General features: G+C 44.4%; 1 protein-coding gene across 3 annotated transcripts in view; it reads left to right on the forward strand.

The window, feature by feature from the left end:
• The window catches only part of RSPH3 (radial spoke head 3), a 53,398-nt gene extending 34,372 nt beyond the window's left edge, over positions 1-19,026 (forward strand). For all 3 annotated transcript variants that reach the window (XM_073575900.1, XM_073575902.1, XM_073575901.1), the window contains exon 10: positions 18,908-19,026. The gene's annotated coding sequence lies outside the window, so the exon portion shown is untranslated. The remainder of the gene's footprint in view (positions 1-18,907) is intronic.
• Positions 19,027-19,339: the final 313 nt, after the last annotated feature.

The raw sequence follows: 19,339 nt of genomic DNA on the forward strand, positions 1-19,339 counted from the left end.
TTAAGGAGAAATTTTTTTAGGAGAAATTTTATTCTTTGTGCCAAAGTAATAACCCTCATGTAGACAGCCATCACCAATCACAAAACTGGTCATGCAGCTGTATCTTATGAAAAAAATCTAAATATAAAAAACCTAAATATAAAAATAGAGAGTACCTGGAAAAGTTTCTTCAAGTGAGAGGTACCTGTTATGCCTCCTCCTTGACAGCTTTCCCTCCTGAAACCCTTAGGATCTGTTCATACTGCATATATGTATTTTTTTTTGATTTTGAGCAGCCACACCAGAAAAAGAACTACAAAAAATGCTCAAAGAATCTTCCCAATTCATTTCTACGGACAAACCATTTACCATTCATATTTTCAGGGTTTTGAGCATTTTTTACAGGGAACCTGACACCAGAAAAAACACTATTAACCTGCAGAGATGGAGTCAGTCTTCATGTTAACCCTTTCCCGACCAGTGACACAGCGTATGCGTCATGAAAGTCGTAGCCAATCCGATTAATGACGCATATGCTGTGTCATGAGTTTAAAGCCCCCCTGCGGGTCGGGTGACCGGGGTCACTAAAAGGTCACCCAACCCGCAGGTACAGGGGGCTTTGTACTTCACCACAGGGGGCGTGGCTTCACCCTCACCTGGCTACGATCGCTCTGATTTGGCTGTTGAAAGTGAAACAGCCAATCAGAGCGATAGTAATATTTCATCAATGAAAATTGAAGAAATATTACAATGCAGCCATGGCCGATGCTGCAGTAGCATCGGACATGGCTGGAGAGAGTTACCTGACCCCCCCCCCCCCCCCCCATACACCGGCTGGCGGGGGTGATTGGCCCCGCCACTGAATGACAGTGGCGATGTGCTGCCGCTGTCGTCATCTGTCCCCCGCCTTCCTTCCGCTCCCCCCCACAGTCCGATGACCCCCCCTCCCACCCCCCGGTGCTTACTGAGTGCCGCTGTCACTCCCGGTATCCCGCGGTCCCGGATCATGGGCGCAGCCATCTTGGAAAATGGCAGGCGCATGCGCAGTGCGCCCGCCTGAATCTGCCGGCTGCAGATTCGATTCATTCATTTTGATCACTGTGATAAACTCTCACAGTGATCAAAATGAAATAATAAAGTAAATAAACCCCCCCCTCTATCACCCCCATAGGTAGGCACATAAAATAAAGAAAATATTTTTATTTTTCCATTAGGGTTAGGGTGGAATTAAGGTTAGGGTTGGAATTAGGGTTAGGGTAGAATTAGGGTTAGGCTTGTGGTTAGGGTTGGGATTAGGGTTAGGGGTGTGTTGGAGTTAGGGTTGTGGTTAGGGGTGTGTTGGGGTTAGAATTGAGGGGTTTCCACTGTTTAGGCACATCAGGGGGTCTCCAAACGCGACATGGTGCCACCATTGATTCCAGCCAATTTTGCGTTCAAAAAGTCAAACGGTGCTCCCTCCCTTCCAAGCCCCAAAGTGTGCCCAAACAGTGGTTTACCCCAACATATGGGGTATCAGCGTACTCAGGACAAATTGCACAACAACTTTGGGGGTCTAATTTCTCCTCTTACACTTGGGAAAATAAAAAATTGTGGGCTAAAAAATTATTTTTGTGGAAAAAAAATGATTTTTTTATTTTCATGTCTCTGTTTTATAAACTTCTGTGAAGCACTTGGGGGTTAAAAGTGCTCACCAGACATCTAGATAAGTTCCTTGGAAGGTCTAGTTTCCAAAATGGGGTCACTTGGGGGGGGTTTCTACTGTTTAGGCACATCAGGGGCTCTGCAAATGTAACATGACGCCCACAGACCATTCCATCAAAGTCAGCATTTCAGAGTGTCACTACTTCCCTTCCGAGCCCCGACGTGTGCCCAAACAGTGGTCCCCCCCCCACATATGGGGTACCAGCGTACTCAGGACAAACTGGACAACAACTTTAGCGGTCCAATTTATCCAGTTACCCTTGTGAAAATAAGAAATTGCGGACTAAAAAATAATTTTTTGAGGAAAAAAAATATTTTTTATTTTCACGGCTCTGTTTTATAAACTTCTGTGAAGCACCTGGGGGTTCAAAGTGCTCACTATGCATCTAGAGAGGTTCCTTGGGGGGTCTAGTTTCCAAAATGGGGTCATTTGTGGGGGAGATCCAAAGTTTAGGCACACAGGGGCTCTCCAAACACAACATGGTGTCAGCTAACGATTGGAGCTAATTTTCCTTTCAAAAAGTCAAATGGCGCTCCTTTGCTTCGGAGCCCTGCCGTGCGCCCAAACAGTGGTTGCTCCCCACATATGGGGTACTAGCGTACTCAGGACAAACTGGAAAACAACTTTTGTGGTCCAATTTCTCATGTTAGCCATGTGAAAATAAAAAATAGCGGGCTTAAAAATCATTTTTGAGGAAAAAAAATGATTGTTTTATTTTCACTGCTCTGCGTTATAAACTTTTGTGAAGCACTTGGAGGTTCAAAGTGCTCACTACACATCTGGATAAGTTCCTTAAGGGGTATAGTTTCCAAAATGTTGTCACTTGTGGGGGTTTTTCACTGTTTAGGCACACAGGGGCTCTACAAACGCGACATGGTGTCCGATAACGATTGGAGCTAATTTTCCATTCAAAAAGTCAAATAGCGCTCCTTCCCTTCCGGACCCTGCCGTGCGCCCTAACAGTGGTTTATGACCACATATGAGGTATCGGTGTACTCAGGAGAAATTGCCCCACAAATTTTAGGATCTATTTTATCCTGTTACCCTTGTGAAAATGAAAAAACTGAGGCTAAAAAAAAATTTTTGAAAAAAAAGTACTTTTTTTTTTTTTACGGATCAATTTGTGAAGCACCTGGGGGTTAAAAGTAATCACTATGCATCTAGATTAGTTCCTTGGGGGGTCTAGTTTCCAAAATGGGGTCACTTGTGGTGGAGCTCCAATGTTTAGGCACACAGGGACTCTCCAAACGCGACATGGCAACCTGCTAAATATGCCAGCATGTTTTCCATCAGGGACTCTCCAAACGCGACATGGCAACCTGCTAAATATGCCAGCATATTTTCCATTCAAAAAGTCAAATGGTGCTCCTTTCCTTCCGAGCCCTGCCGTGTGCCCAAACAGTGGTTTATGACCACATATGAGGTATCGGTGTACTCAGGAGAAATTGCTCAACAAATTTTACGATCCATTTTATCCTGTTGCTCGTGTGAAAATTAAAAAATTAGTGATAAAAGAAAATTTTTGTTGGAAAAATTAAATGTCCATTTTTTCCTTCCACGTTGCTTTAGTTCCTGTGAAGCACCTGAAGGGTTAATAATCTTCTTGAATGTAGTTTTGAGTAGCTTGAGGGGTGCATCTTTTAGAATGGTGTCAATTTTGGGTATTTTCTGCAATATAGACCCCTCAAAGTGACTTCAAATGTGATGTGGTCCCTAAAAAAATGGTTTTGTAAATTTTCTTGTAAAAATGAGAAATCACTGGTCAACTTTTAACCCTTATAACTTCCTAATAAAAAAAATTTTTGTTTCCAAAATTGTGCTGATGTAAAGTAGACATGTGGAAAATGTTATTTAGTAACTATTTTGTGTCACATAATTCTCTGGTTTAACAGAATAAAAATTCAAAATGTGAAAATTGCGAAATTTTCTAAATTTTCACCAAATTTCTGATTTTTCCACAAATAAACTCAAAAATTATCGACCTAAATTTACCACTAGCATGAAGCCAAATATGTCACGAAAAAACATTCTCAGAATCGCTAGGATGCGTTGAAGCGTTCCAGAGTGATTACCTCATAAAGGGACACTGGTCAGAATTGCAAAAAATGGCCTGGTCATTAAGGTCAAAATAGGCTTGGCCATGAAGGGGTTAATAGCATTATTGACTTACCCAGCACCCATACTTAACCAACTGCTGCAGGGAGAAAATTAATTTTATTGCCTGCAGCATCATTTGGGTTTCAGTCAACGCTCTGGGAAAACAGGCTTATCCTGGAGGGGTGTAACCGTCCACCAGTGCCCACTGACATCCGCTCACAATAAAGAGCCAGTGTCAGTCAGGACTGGGGGCACTGTTACAGCGGCCGTTATGTATACTAAGAGTGGTCAAGCATATGTACCAAGCCAACACCCACAAGTAGTAATAATAATCAATAGATCAGCATGCAAGGGTATGAGGATGTGTTATGAAGGTTCAGTGCAAAAATTGAGAAAATCATATCAGAGAGAAGCACCAATAGAGCCGAAGATAATAAAAGTAAGAAACTTTATTGGGGTAACAATAAAACACAATATAAGAGCATGGAAAAATGACAGGGAAATGAAAATAGTGTGCCAGAACACTGATGGCACCACAGAAATAAATCAGGCAAAGCCATTGCAACCACAGGCAAATCAAACCATTGTAAACAGAAAGGTCAGCTCAAAATTGCATGTGCAATGTGCAACCGAGTATATCAATACAAGTGAATTCAAAAGTAAAGATACACTGACTGCAGAGAATATCCATGAAGGCAAAAAAGCCAAAGTAGAAAGAAAGTAGCGAGCCAAGACCATAAATATAAAGTGCAAAAAAAGCCTGAGGGGTTACCTGAAGGACCATGGTGCCACCCACTCCAACGCGCGTTTTGGCATAGTGCCTTCTTCCGGGGGTATGGGGTCAGTAAAAATATCGGGGTTTATATATGCTGCTCGAAAAAAAAGGGAACACATCCAAGATATCACTGAATGAAATATTCCAGTTGCAAATCTTTATTCATTACACTTGTAATGGATTGAGAGCAATAAAACATGAAAATGATTATTGTAAATTAAAATTAATTTCCCATGAAGTGTGATTGACTTGGAGTTACATTGTGGTGTTTAAGTGTTTCCTTTATTTTTTTTGAGCAGTATACATAAGGTGAACCAATCCTGGCAGCTATGTGCGGAGGATATGATGTAGTTTTCGAGCGGTGCATGTGCAGTCCGCCACACACAAATCCCCAGAACACCAAGTGAGGGCCAATCCGGGCGGCTTTATGAAGGGGATGTGATGTAGCTCCATGGTGACACATGCGCAGTCGGTCGCACCCAGAGCTCCACCTCAGGACGTCATCGGATGAGTGGTACTCAGAGTGGTGACTGAACCAGCGCCGGTGCTGCCCCTGTGACTGATGCCTGAACGCGTCCTGGGGGACTAAAGTTAATTTTCTCCCTGCAGTGTTCTGCCAAGTGCAGGGGCCGGGCAGGTAAATAACGCTATTAGCCTGAAGATTAACCCTATATCTGCAAGGTAATAGCATTTTTTTGGTGACCATTTCCCTTTAAACCAGGAATGTCAAACTTAAAAACACACAGGGCAAAAATTAAAGGCTTGGATGAAGTCGTGGGCCAACCTTGATATTTATTTAAAAAATGTCTACAGTTGAGGAAGTTTTTCTTTATGAACAAATTTAACAAGTAACTTTTTCATCTGGAAGCAAAGTTAAAGGGGTTGTCCCACAAAGAAAATACATTTTGATTATTAGATTTTGAATCAAATATTGGAATAATATATGTTATATAAGAGCTTTAAAAAGCATATGGCCCAATAGCCTAATTTAAATAATTTTAACACAGTTAAGTACCCTCACAGTGAATTCCTCCAGAATACTCTCCACGCTCATGGTATGATGACCCTACAGTATTCCCCTCCCTTAATTCCCCCAACAAGGAATGATGACCCCATCACAGTATGATTCTTCAGCTGTAATCCACACCCAGCCCTCCATACAGTATAATGGCCACAAAAAGTTCGCCATACAGTATAATGGGCCCCACATAGTCATCCATACGGTATAACAGGGCCCTTCATTGCCTTCCATACAGTATAATAGCCCCATATAGTGCTCCATACAGTATAATGGCTTCACACAGTATTATGGCCTCACATAGTGCTCCATACAGTATAATGGCATCACATAGTGCTCCATAAAGTATAATGGCACCACATAGTTCTCCATACAGTATAATAGGCCCCACCTTAAAAATAAATAAGTACTCACCACTGCCCCTTCCCCTGCTGCTCCAGTCTCTTCAGATCCTCTGCACATCTCAGTACAGTGGGCACGTTGTAATGACATCATCGTGCCCACTGCGCTGAGATGTGAGAGGCAGAGGGGAATGATGGAGGAAGGAGCGTCAGCTGACTCTCCCATCACTGCTTTCAACTGTATCAGCATCTAGGATGCCGATATAGTTGAAAGTGCGATGCCGGGCGGGGGACCCGCCAACGTCACGGGCCAAATATACTTGGGGACTTGCCTGGCTTTGCAGGCCAAACATACTCACACTGCAGGCCAGGTTTGACCCACGGACCAGAGTTTGACATATGTGCTTTTTACACATCAGGCTTTCAAAAATGCCTGTTTGGAGAAAAGAAAGTTGATGCCATTTCTTTGAGACTGCTCATGATGGAAAACACTACAAACTAAGCACAGGTCAATCAAAATACTAAATAAATTACGGTATGTGTTGCCACATCAGTCCATTACAAAGTTTGTCAGAGCAATTGTCGGTTTAAAAAGGAATACGTTCTCCAGTCCCAACTACAAGCTCAGGTAAAATGCATAAAAAAAACTTGTATTGTGAAGCTTTATAGTCACAAAAATAGAAAAGCGTCCCACTCAGCACCGCTTTATGGTTCAGGTGAAATGAACTTGATGTGGAAACGGCAACAGGTTTCTGTATGTTGGTAGCAATGGTGTAAAAATCCTCCACAGGTGTCTGTCTGTGCAGAAGTACTTAAAATCCAATGGGGTCATTAATCAAATACCGTACGTAAAAACATCTAACCGGCAAAAGAGGACATAATGAAAATCCACTAATATTTGTATATAAGTAACACATACTTTATTAGTTATAGGCACAAACCTAGTTAACAACGTGAGCAATCCATGTACTGTACACCCACCTTGTGGCAACGCTGGCTGATCAGCCCAACCATGGGTTTCACCAGCAATTTCAGCTTCTTCCAGGGCATCACATAAGAGAATTTTTTTCTGCAGCTTAAAAATTCCAGCAGATTTTTTGGAGAAAGGAGGCTGACAAGCACCAAAGATGGGACTCAAACTCACAATTCACGATTTAGGAGGCTATTGCCTTAACCATTAGGCTACTGGTGCTAAATGGGTTTAAATGTGGATAGAGAAGTTCATTCTAAAATATATTGTTTTGGATTATTTGCATCTACAGTCCATGTAGAAGATTATTTGCCACTACTTTCATAACATCTTCAATTTTGGTTGTAGTGGTGGTGGTTCCAGGCTTATGATATTCGACTAGTGGTGCCTGTTGACTTAACTGTTAGGCTTATGGTGCTGGTTAGTTTACAAGTACATAGGGAAGTTCATTCCAAAATAAATTGTCTGGCACGATTTAGATCTACAGTCCATGTAGTAGATTATTCGTAACTACCTCCACAACCTTATCAATTTAGGTTGTAGTACTGGCAGTTGCAGGCTTATACTACTTGGCTAGTGGTTCTCTGTATAAAAAAAGTTCATAGACAAGTAAATATCCAAGGCAAAACACATATATATGTGTGTGTGTATATATATAATCTCCATCAGCAGTTATGTCTTTAAATAGTAAAATCACTTTATTCCATGCATATGGACATAGGTGATAGGAAATTCCAACAGCCACATCACGCAGTCAGCTATTTCTCAAGACATGTATTTTTCTGCTGCAAGTCCACAAAATTGAGTTTAAAGGGAACCTGTCACTCTCAAAAAATGATATTTACCTGCAGGTATAGTGTTAAATCAGTAAAATCTGCTAGGCTGTTTTGCTGGAGCATCAAACGGAAAATTAAGTTATGTTTTCCCTGCAGCCACTCATTTTCAGTCATTGAGATGATGCAGGGGGTAGTTACAGTCAATTCTATTTACATAATGAGAGCACTTTTACTGGAGGGTTGGAGACACAAGTACAAAGTACAGGAGGGCAAAGATGTGGTCAGACAATCTGAAGTCAGGGCAGGCAGCATAGATTCAATACATGTATCCGAGGTCAGGAGAAGAGACGTCTGGCAGGACGGGTAAACAAGCCGGGTCAATAACGGGAGTAACAATGAAAACAAGTGCAGGACACTAGCAAATGAACTAATTACGAACCAGTAACCAATGTTAAGGCAAGGAGTGGTGGGAGCAGCTGCCTCAAATATACCCTGCTTTCATGGGATAGGCCAGGAAATATAATATCTGTTGCACACAGCAGTGTAAAATTTCTGCAGAGACTGGCCGCACCCCCCTATAGCAAGTTGGAAACAGCAGTGAGATGCAGCAGTGTTGAGGAGTGCTGCAAGAGGCAAACCCAATGAGACAGCCTGACACAAGGAGAAGCAGTGCAGTGACTGTGGTGAGTAGGGCAGCGCTGAGGAGGTGTACGGGTTGCCATGACAGTACCACCTCAATCCCCCTCTCTTTCAGACCGACCATGAAACCTCTCCGAGATTACTGGGGCACAGATATTCTCCACAGGTTCCCAGGATATCTCCTTAGGGACAAAGCCCTTCCAGTCCACCAGATAGAAGATCCTCCCCCAAACCTTTTTAGTATCCAGGATGTCTGTAACCTTGAAGACATCTGAGGGATCTTCAGGAACAGCGGTAATGGAAGAAGTATGGGTCGTCAAGTAGCAATCCAGCTTCAGGAGCAAGACATGAAAGGTGTTTGGGATCCATAGATTTGCAAGGAGTTAAATACGGTAGGGCATCAAATTAGTTTGCCAGAGGATTTTGTATGGACCAAGGTGCCATGGAGAATTTATATGAAGGCACCTTCTGGTGAATGTTCTGGGATGACAACCTGACTTTGTCTCCAGGATGATACTGAGGTGGCGAACTTCTCTTCTTGTCAACCTGAGTTTTCATCCAAGACACAGCGTTAAGGAGGGAAACTTGTGTCTGATGCTAGATCTTAAGGAAGTTGCCATATCAGGCATTAGCTGCAGTTACAGAGAGGGCACTTGAGGATGCTGGTAGTATACCACGAAGAATGGAGATGCTCAAGAAGACTCCTCAACGTGGTTTTTGTAAGAAAAACCCTCCCAAGGGAGTTCGTGTACCCAGTCATCCTGACGGGCAGAGATAAAATGGCAAACTTAGCTTTCGAGAATCTGATTAATCCATTCTACTTGCCCATTGGTCTGCAAATGGTGCTCTAAGTCCAGTTGGACATTCAGTAGCTTGCACAGGGGTCGCTAAAGCTTTAAAGGGAACTGGACTCCACAATCAGAGACTACGTGGAGAGGAAGACCGTGGAGATTAAATACATGCTGGAAGAACTGTATGCAAACATTCTCTCTGTACCTGCACTGTTGTTCTTCAACAGAAAGTTTGGCCCTCTCAAGTTTGGCCCTCTCAGCCTGTATCGATTCAGTGGCTAGTGGTGCGTCTTGCATTAGCAAAGGAAACTGGAAGTTTGGGGCCAGTATGGGTGGTGTTCTGGCATGGGGAGACAATGAAGCTTGATCCAGAGCTTGCTCATGGAAGCGGAGATCTATCCTAATGGCCAAGCGAATAAGGGCATCCAGCAAGGATGGTAGATCTGTCTGTCAACTCATCCATGATACAGCCGGACAGGCCCTGCCAGAAGGTCACCACCGAGGCTTCTTCATTCCAAGTCAGCTCCGTTGCCAAAGTACAAAAGTGTAAGGCATTCTGGACTATGGTGTCTGTGCTCTGCCTTAGAGACAGAGTAGACAATGCAGCTGAGGAGATGTGGCCTGGAACTTTGAAAACCGCACAGAACATCTCCAGGAATCTCCAAATATCATAGGTCTATGGACCACTGCACTCGCAAATGGGTTTTGTCAATGTCATGGCTTGTCCAGACATCAGAGAGACCATGAATGCTACCTTGGCCTGATATGAAGGGAAGAGATAGGTGTGAAATGTGAAGTAGATATCACACTGATTTATGAAGCTGTGGCTCTCCTAGGGGGTCACTACTGTAGTGGTATGGAAGTGGCTTAATACCGTAAATCCACCGGAAGCTGGTGCCCTAGGCTATTCTCTTAGGGAGTTAGTTCTGTAATCTCACAGGAGGCAGTGGTAGTAGTAAACTAAGCCAAACACCATTAACATATATATTATGTTAATATTCTCTTAGGGAGGCTGATAGTCCTGAGGAGGGTTGACCAGATGTTGTAGAGGTGGGAGACAGGGCGGACATTGCGGTGGACAGACACTGCAGCTGCATTGCCACCACATTTATAGCCTGCATCACGTGATCCTGATGCTTATGTTGCACCTCATACAGAACTTGTAAATTAGACTTTGGATCTCTGGGTCTCAATTTATAAGTGGGGTCCAGGGCCTGAACTTATTGCAATGCTAATGGGTATAGACCCACTGTGCCACAAGCCTGACTTACCCTGGAGGGGTGTGACAAAGTGACTACCATGAATTCACTAGAGCCTTTGATGGTGAGGATGGTCTTGGCTGCTGGTAGTCACCAAGTATCACTCCAGGGCATTCCCCAGGTCTGCATCAAAGAAGTGGTCAGACAGTCCGAGGTCAGGGCAGGCAGCACAGGTTCAATACATGTAGCCGAGGTCAGACAAGACAGGTAAGCAAGCCGAGTCGATAATGGGAATAACAATATGAACAAAGCACACAACACCAGCAGACGAACTAAGAACCATTAACAAACGTTTAGGCCAGGAGTGGTGGAAGGAGCTTCATCAAGTATACTCTGCTTGCATAGGATAGGCAAGGTAACCTAATTTCTTCAGGACACAGCCGGGTTAAATCTCTGCAGAGAATAGCCTCATCCCCCCTATATAACAAGGTGGAAACAGCAGGAAGATACAGCAATGCTGAGGAGTGCTGCAAGAAGCAAACTCATCAAATCAGCCTGACACAAGGAGAAGCAGTGCAATGACCTCAGTGAGTAGAGTGGCAGTGCGGTTTCCTCTATGACACATTGTTATCACTTTTTGTTGACTGATCACACTGTCAGAAGGCTATCAGTGAATGTGTGTGGGAGTGAGCAGTGACTGTAACCACTCCCTTCGCCAGCTCTATTACTGGAAGTGAATAGCTTCAGGGAGTATATAACTTCATTTTCTCCTTGTATCTGTTCTTCTGGTAAATTAGTCTAACATGAATAAAGGGGAATCTGTCACCACCAAAAACATTACCTGCAGATTATTACTATATACTGTCTGCAGTGTGAGGCAGTGACTGGTGTCAATGTAGGGGTCGCTGTGTGTTCCCACCAGAAGGCGCACAGAGGCGGATTGAGGCCATGGGAGTACATTGCAGTCACAGGCGTAGCTGTGATTGCAATACAGAATAAAGCCGGGGTCACATTGAGAGTGGAACAACTAAAGCATTTGCTAATATATGGGTATACTCAGTTGAACCACCATAAAGAAAACCCAAGGCCTTTTTTTAATTTTTTTTTTGATACAATAGAGTAAATATGTGTAGACAAATATAACTGACAGCACCTAGAACAAGGTAGGTTTTGAAGAAACGATACAGATAATCTCAGAAAAAGAGGGGAATATCAAATATAAGCCCTCTTGAATACCAATAAAAACAATATTTTTATTTGACAAAAATATATAAAAGTAGTCCTATTGCAATAGAGGGCTACAAAGACGACATAAATTAATAGTATATTACAAAAAACGAAACCAACCTATCCCCACCCAACCACAAACACACAAAAAAACAGCTGAACAGCCAGTAGAGTTTATATGTCTTTGAGGAAATGAGCACCTGCTCCTAAATTGAAGCAGTGTGAACTATAGTATAGCTCACTAAACTTGGTGAAAACATTGTCTCAAAAAATGCCCATAAAAAACTGACCCTCAATAAGAAGTATTCTTCGCCAGCTAGTCAACCTGTAGACTGGGCCATATAAAGTACTAGATGGCCAAGAATTACACTACCTGGATGTAATATGCCTAGTCTAGAAACTTTCCCTCAAGCAATAAAAAAATGGGCTCTTATTTTGAAATGCATATAAGCTTGATGTTCAAACATGCTTTGGCTACTCAGCTAGTAAATATCTGAACATGCTTAGTAATTTATACTCCCTATCAAATACAGGAATCCTATATCACATAGTCCCTATCAAATACAGGAATCCTATATCACATTTTTGGTCTTTGGTACAGTCAATCCCAAGACCACAAAAAAAAGCCTGCCCAGAAAAGACCATAATAGGTTACTTATCTGAATCCAGTCCTAATAGCATCGTCCCTACGCGTTTCACCCCTCCCAGTGTCAGGGCTCATCAGGGGACCACAATTAAGGAGTAATCCATAATGGAATGGCTGTTGAATGTGAGTGCAATGAAGAGAAACTCGCGTATCAATACCCGGCATTCGGACCGGAGCGTTCAGCTGCGTAGAATTACATGCAGCCGCACGCTCTGGTCCCGAGTGCTGGCGGCAGAGCCGGGTATTGATGCGAGTTAGTTTCTTGCATTGCACTCGCCAGTGTGACCCTGGCCTAAAAGTGAGTATAGGTCTTGGACATGCTGGTTATCCAAGGCAGATTAAGTGAAAACCTGCTCTAGGCTTTTGTGTTTTGAAACAGACTACAGATGGTAGTGGTGCAGTCCATTTCTTTCCCAGCCTGGGTTTTCCATGTGGGCCACGGCCACAGATTCCAGTTAAAAGCCCTGCAGTAAAGGGTTTGGGTGTGTCAGGGGTCAGTATCAATGTTAGTTTGGTCTGGCAAGCATGCAGGGCAGAAGGCTCTGCAGAGCTCCACATGTGTGAGGCAACACAGGCAAGTGGAGCTGAAACGCCTGGCACCCACAGCATACACGGCGGTGCAGTCACCTACGGCAATTGGTCTCTGAGGTAGACTGTCCTGTGCCCGGCTGTGATCCAGAGGTGGACTGTCTTGTGCCCGGGGGTAAACCAGAGGAGGACTGGCATGTTTATTGACTGCAATCCAGAGGATATGGTTCCTGGCTGCGATCTGGAGGATATTGTGTGTGGTATTTATATGAGTTGAACATTAAAGAGACTTTTTGTTTTGAACTTTGTTGGGTCACTGCCTCATCACTGCTGAGTGTGGATACCTCTGCACTACATATGGTTGGATAATGGGGGCAGTGTGAACTAAGGCATACCCCATGTCCGTGAGCAAGCCTGCTGGAAAAATGAAGGAGCTTTTGCAAGAGTTGCTGCAGTTCCAGCAGCAGCAGGAGCTACTGTTCCAGCAGCATCAGCAAGAGGTGCTGCAGTTCCAGTGGCAGCAGCAAGAGGTATTGCAGTGGCAGCTGCAGGATTATCAACAGTGTAAAGAGGAGACCCCTAAGTTGAGGGGCGAACAGCGGTGTAAAGAAGATACCCTGAAGGTAAGGGGCGATCAGCGGGTACCAGTGGTCCTTTGCAGAGTCTCGTCCTGACAGGTTTCACACGTATGACCTATTGCAGTTGGTGGAGGAATTACTCCAGCCTGAGACTTCGACCCCGGCCCAGATGATGGAGAAGGTGGTGGTCGACCGTCTGGTAAGGTCTCTGCTGGCTGCCATGCAGCGTTGGGTGGGGCAAGGGGACTTGGGCACTCTGGACCTGCTAAGTTTCATTGAGCGGTATACATCCACTCAGGACTTTGTACCAGAGCATGGGAAAAGTCCACAAACCACTTTTGGGGCTAACCAGGACCAAGCTCGTGAGGAGGGGTAACCTGAAGTGGGGAGACAAAGGTCCCATTCCCCTTAAAGCGGCTCCAAGGCATAGTTGTGCTGCAGTTATGAAATGTTGGCGGTGTCAAGGGCCGGACATGTGGCTGTAAACTTCCCTCTGAACCCATGGACTGTAGGTATTCTCGCCATGTGTCTATGTATGCCCAGCCAGTCTGTACCACCACTACGCGCACTGCCTGCGGTGAACCGCAGCTGTGCCGGGTACTCAACAAGTGCCAAATGGACCCTGTCCTGGACTCAGGGAGCATAGTGACTTTGGTTCATGGGTCTCTTGCCAGGGACAACCTCAAAGGATGGAAAGTGGAGGTGATGGGTATCCATGAGGAAATCTGGGAGTACCTGACCACGGAGGTTAATTTTTCCACATCATGTGGAGACTTTAAACATGTGGGAGTGGGGAAGACCCTTCCATATGGGACTGTGTTGGGAAGAGACTTACCCCTGTTCTGGACCCTGTACGAGACCAGGGTTAACCCTCCCAAGGTAAATATTTCAGGCGCAGAACCCAAAGATCTCAAGTCAGGGATACTTGCCATAGGGGTCGCCAACTTTGGGACAGAGTGCAAACCCGATAGGCTCCCTCTAGAGGTAACGGCAGGAGAGGTTGAGGAGACCCCACCAATCTCCGAGCTTGAAATGTACCCTGGTAAGTTCGGGACAGCTCAGTTCCAGGGACCCACGCAGAAACGCGCAAATAAAAAGAAAGCCTGGAGGAACAGGGAGTGTGTGGTTGCGGAGGCGACTAGGGACGTACTCACGAGGAACCCTCTGTTATCGGCCAAGGATGTGGCCGGGATCTGGGTAAAATGGATAGAGCTCTTGCTAGACAGCAGCGTCAGGAGGTTCGGGTGCAACGTGGTACAGATGTATGCCCGGAGTTGCCGTGGCGGACCTCGGTGTTTCAGCTGGACGTAGTCACCGAGGCTCTGGTAAGGGTACGGAGGAAACGGTACCAAGGGCCTTAGGGCAGGTACTTAGGTTATGAGATGAGTTGGGTTAGTGAACCCTAAATAAGGTCGAGACCACCCAAAACTGGCCCAAATCTACTGTGAGGCAAGTGGGCGTGTATTATGCAACAGAGAATGGGGAGGTCGGTGGTCATGAAATGAAGTAAGGAGGAGAAATGTGAAAGAGAGGGATGCTTGCTTCAATCAATGGTTCCCTACTTTGGTTTCTCAGTACAGTGTCGGGCGGGAGAGTACCAGGGCCATGTGGATGCCCTGTCACATGCCCATGTGGGGTGTCACAGGTTTGAACAGAGGGAAGGGGTATGTGAGACAACGACTGGTTTCACATGTAGGGGTCGCTGTGTGTTCACCCCAGAAAGCGCACGGAGGCGTATTGAGGCCATGGAAGTGCTCTGCAGTCACAAGCGTAACTGTGGTTGCAATACAGAATAAAAGTGAGTATAGGTCTTGGACATGCTGGTTGTCCAAGGCAGATGTAGGGAAAACCTGCTCTGGGCTTTTGTGTTTTGAAACAGACTACAGATGGTAGTGGTGCAGTCCGTTTCGCTCCCGGCCTGGGTTTTCCATGTGTTCCACGGCCACAGATTCCAGTTAAAAGCGCTGCAGTAAAGGGTTTGGGTGTGCCAGGGTCAGTGTTAGTTTGGTTTGGCAAGCGTGCAGAGCAGAAGGCTCGGCAGAGCACCACCTGTGTGAGGCAACAGGCAAGCAGAGCTGAAAGGCCTGGCACTCACAGCGTATAGGGTGATGCAACCGGTCTTGGAGGTAGACTGTCCTGTGCCCAGCTGTGATCCGGAAGTGGACTGTCTTGTGCCCGGCGGTAAACCGGAGGAGGACTGGCCTGTTTCTTGACTGCAATCCAGAGAATATGTTCCCGGCTGCGATTGGGAGGATATTGTGTGCTGTGTTTATGTGAGTTGAACATTAAAGAGACTTTTTGTTTTGAACTTTGCTGGCTTAGTGCCTAATCACTGCACAGTATAGATACCGCTGCACTACAGCAGGTAAAAAGCATTTTTGGATATGACAGGGTCTCTTTAAAAAAAAAAAAGAAGATAGGAAATTCAAGCATCTGGGTGACAGTACATTGCAGTGAACTACATTTAAAGTTGGTTACACTCAAGATAGCTGAACATTTGTTTGACAGACATCTATCTCTCCTGACTCCCCCATACACATGAATGTTAGAAACAAGGGCAGTGTGCATAAGAATGCACCGGGATGACATCACCACCTGGTGAGCCTCCCAGCAAGCAAATTCACCAACTCCGATAGACTATGACATAACAAAGAAAAAGGAGTACGCGATGGCTACGAAAAGAATACTTTGTTGTATAAAAATATAAATGTTTATTGTACATACAAAATATATATAAAGAGTAATACATAATGGAATAACAATAGTGCACCAAGGAACATGCGGGCAAAATTGCAAGGGCCACCCCTCTGGGAACAAGATCCAATGAAGGCAAATACTCCGGTCAAATGGCCAGGAGAAAAGTTTATGTGAAAGGCTGATCAGAAAATCCCCATCATGGGTCGTAATAATAACGTAATATATCTCAAACAGCCAAAATAAACAAAGTGACAATTGAGCTTACCGGGATCAAAGTAGCCAGAGAGGGAGCCCCTGGGCCAGATGTCCACCCCCGACGCGCGTTTCGCAGGTGCCAAAGCCTGCTTTCTCAATTGTCACTTTGTTTATTTTGGCTGTTTGAGATATATTACGTTATTATTACGACCCATGATGGGGATTTTCTGATCAGCCTTTCACATAAACTTTTCTCCTGGCCATTTGACCGGAGTATTTGCCTTCATTGGATCTTGTTCCCAGAGGGGTGGCCCTTGCAATTTTGCCCGCATGTTCCTTGGTGCACTATTGTTATTCCATTATGTATTACTCTTTATATATATTTTGTATGTACAATAAACATTTATATTTTTATACAACAAAGTATTCTTTTCGTAGCCACCGCGTACTCCTTTTTCTTTGTTATGTCATACACATGAATGTGTAGCTCTGCCAAGTGGCAGCGGCTTGTCTCCCCTGAAAACAAAAGAATTGTTGAAATAGCAATGGCCTGATCCTTCTTTTCCTTAACATCAACTGTCAGGGAGGAGTTGGGAGGCCTCCATAAACATCAGCTGGTCACCACTCTAGTTGATATCTGTGTGTTCTACTGAAAGCAGCATTTAACAAGCGCAGCTTGGAAATGCTGAGATCTCATCTCCCAAGATCTTGGTGCCGAGATCTCCATCTGCACATGCGCCGCCCCCGGCTGTCAGCCATTTTCCCGGAGTTCAGTCCACTGCATAGGAAACCATGTAAGTGCGGGGGCTCTGGGCTTTCACAAGATGTCGGCAGAGCCCCCGCAGCTCTGCCGAACACCTGCAGCGGTGCGCCGCACCACACATATGAACACTCCCTCATCGCGGCCTGCGACTCTTGCCTCCTCCAGCGGCGACCCTGGGACCCCGCTTCACCGCAGCCACCACCCGCGGTAATCAATAAGACGCATGGATTATAAGAAGCGCCTCCATTTTACTAAAAAAAAAAAAAAAAAATTCCCCTATTTTTCTCCCCAAAATGTGGGGTGCGTCTTATAATCCGCAAAATATGGTATATAAAAAAAAATACAAGTTCCAATCACCCTCTTTTTGCCCCATTCAAAATAAAACCATAAAAAATACACTTTTTTTGTATAGCTGCATTCAGAAGTGTCTGACCTATCAAAATATAAAGTTAATTTATCGGATCAGTAAACGGCATAATGAGAAAAAAATGGAAATGTGAGAATTGCAATATTTTTGGTCGCCACAACATTGCAATAAAATGCAATAACGGGCGATCAAAACATCATATCTACCTAAAAATGATATCAATAAAAACGTCAGACTCAAAGTCCCAGATCCAAAAAAATGGAGACACTTCGGGTCTTGAAAACTGGCCTTTCCCCCCCCCTTACTAACGCTGGAATTTTTTTCATAACTTAACTAAAAAAGAACCTATACATGTTTGGGATCTTGTACTTGTACTGACCTCGGGAATCATATTGCCAGATGATTATTAACATTTATTGAACATAGTAAATAAAAAATGCAAAAAGCAATTGCGGAATTGAACTTTTTTTGCAATATCACCACACGTGGAATTTTTTTTCCCGTTTTCAAGTACCGTACATTATATGGTAAAATCAATGGTTTCATTCAAAAGTGGCCAGATTGATTGAAAATAAAAAAGTTATGGCTCTGGGAAGAAGGGGAGCGAAAAACGAAAAAATGACCTAATAAAGTAAAAGGATAGCTTGGTATACTCGTAAAGAAAATGATACACTTTCTGTAGTTTTGACATCTGTCCTTAGCCTATAGCCTCCTGAAATGAAGAGTTCATTCATTCTCAGATAGTTATGTTTTACAATTACTGCAGCAAAACGACTAAAAATTTGTGAGTCCTCAGTGGTTGATACCTTTTAATGGCTTACTGAAAAGATGGTAACACATTGCAAGCTTTGGAGACTACTCCGGTCTCTTCATCAGGAACAGTAGTATGCTTGGAAACGAGACCTGAGTAGTCTTTAAAGCTGCTATTTGTTACCATTTTCTCAGTTAGGCTAGTTTCACATTTGCGCTTTATAGCGCAGCGACGGCCTGCGCACGGCCGCCGCTAAGCCCCGCCCCCTCCCGGCTCCCTGCCCGCCCCATCCGGTCATCGCCTCCTACTAGCGCACATGGGCGCTTGCGATCTGCGCACCCTATCTTTAGCATAGGGTGCGCAGATCGTGCGCTGGCCGTGCGCTAGCAGGATTTTGCCGTGCGCTGCGCAGTTTTGAAGGTGCGCCGTGCGCGCCGAAATGCAACATGCTGCGTTCGGCGCACACGGGCGCACCTTCAAAAGTGCGCAGTGCATGGCAAAATCCTGCTAACGCACGATCTGCGCACCCTATGCTAAAGATAGGGTGCGCAGATCGCAAGCGCCCATGTGCGCTAGTAGGAGGCGATGACCGGATGGGGCGGACAGGGAGTCGGGCGGGGCTTAGCGGCGGCCGTGCGCAGGCCATCGCTGCGCTATAAAGCGCAAATGTGAAACTAGCTTTAGCCATTAAAAGGTATCAACCCCTGAGGACTCTCAAATTTGATATTTTTCTATCTATCGTCTAACACTGTACAAAGATGTTTTTCCTGCAGCAAAACTGTAGCCCTTAATGTTATAACATATGTGCTACAATTCATAATAAAATAATTTTATTAATACATGTTAAACAAAATTTGCTTCTTTGCAGGGGACGCTTCAGCTACATGTATGAAACATCTGGCAAGCCACACTGTATGCAGACCAGATGTACGAAGACAAAATATTTTCACCAGTTTGGCAATAAATAAAATTATATTATTTTACATATTTTATATATCCTGTTGCTGTTTACCTGCAATATAATATTTCCACCGCTTGACAGATGACATGTTCACAAGATGTTCCCTTTCACTGGATTAAATATTACGGCTGATCAGTATGTAAGCCAAAAGCCAAGTATGTACAGCACAAACCAAACTCCTTTACATTTTGGTGTAATCTGCCGCACATGTGCTCACTTATGGAGTGGGCTCAACAACATAGTAACCTCTTAGATCCTGCTGTCATTAACAACAACATTTAGGTGGTTGGTAGTTGGAGAATAGTAATAAGAGATTGTTAATTTTACTCTATAAGCAAT

The sequence above is a fragment of the Dendrobates tinctorius genome, unplaced genomic scaffold, assembly GCF_039654945.1.
Source record: "Dendrobates tinctorius isolate UK_male_01 unplaced genomic scaffold, ASM3965494v1 ptg000046l, whole genome shotgun sequence".
Classification (NCBI taxonomy): domain Eukaryota; kingdom Metazoa; phylum Chordata; class Amphibia; order Anura; family Dendrobatidae; genus Dendrobates; species Dendrobates tinctorius.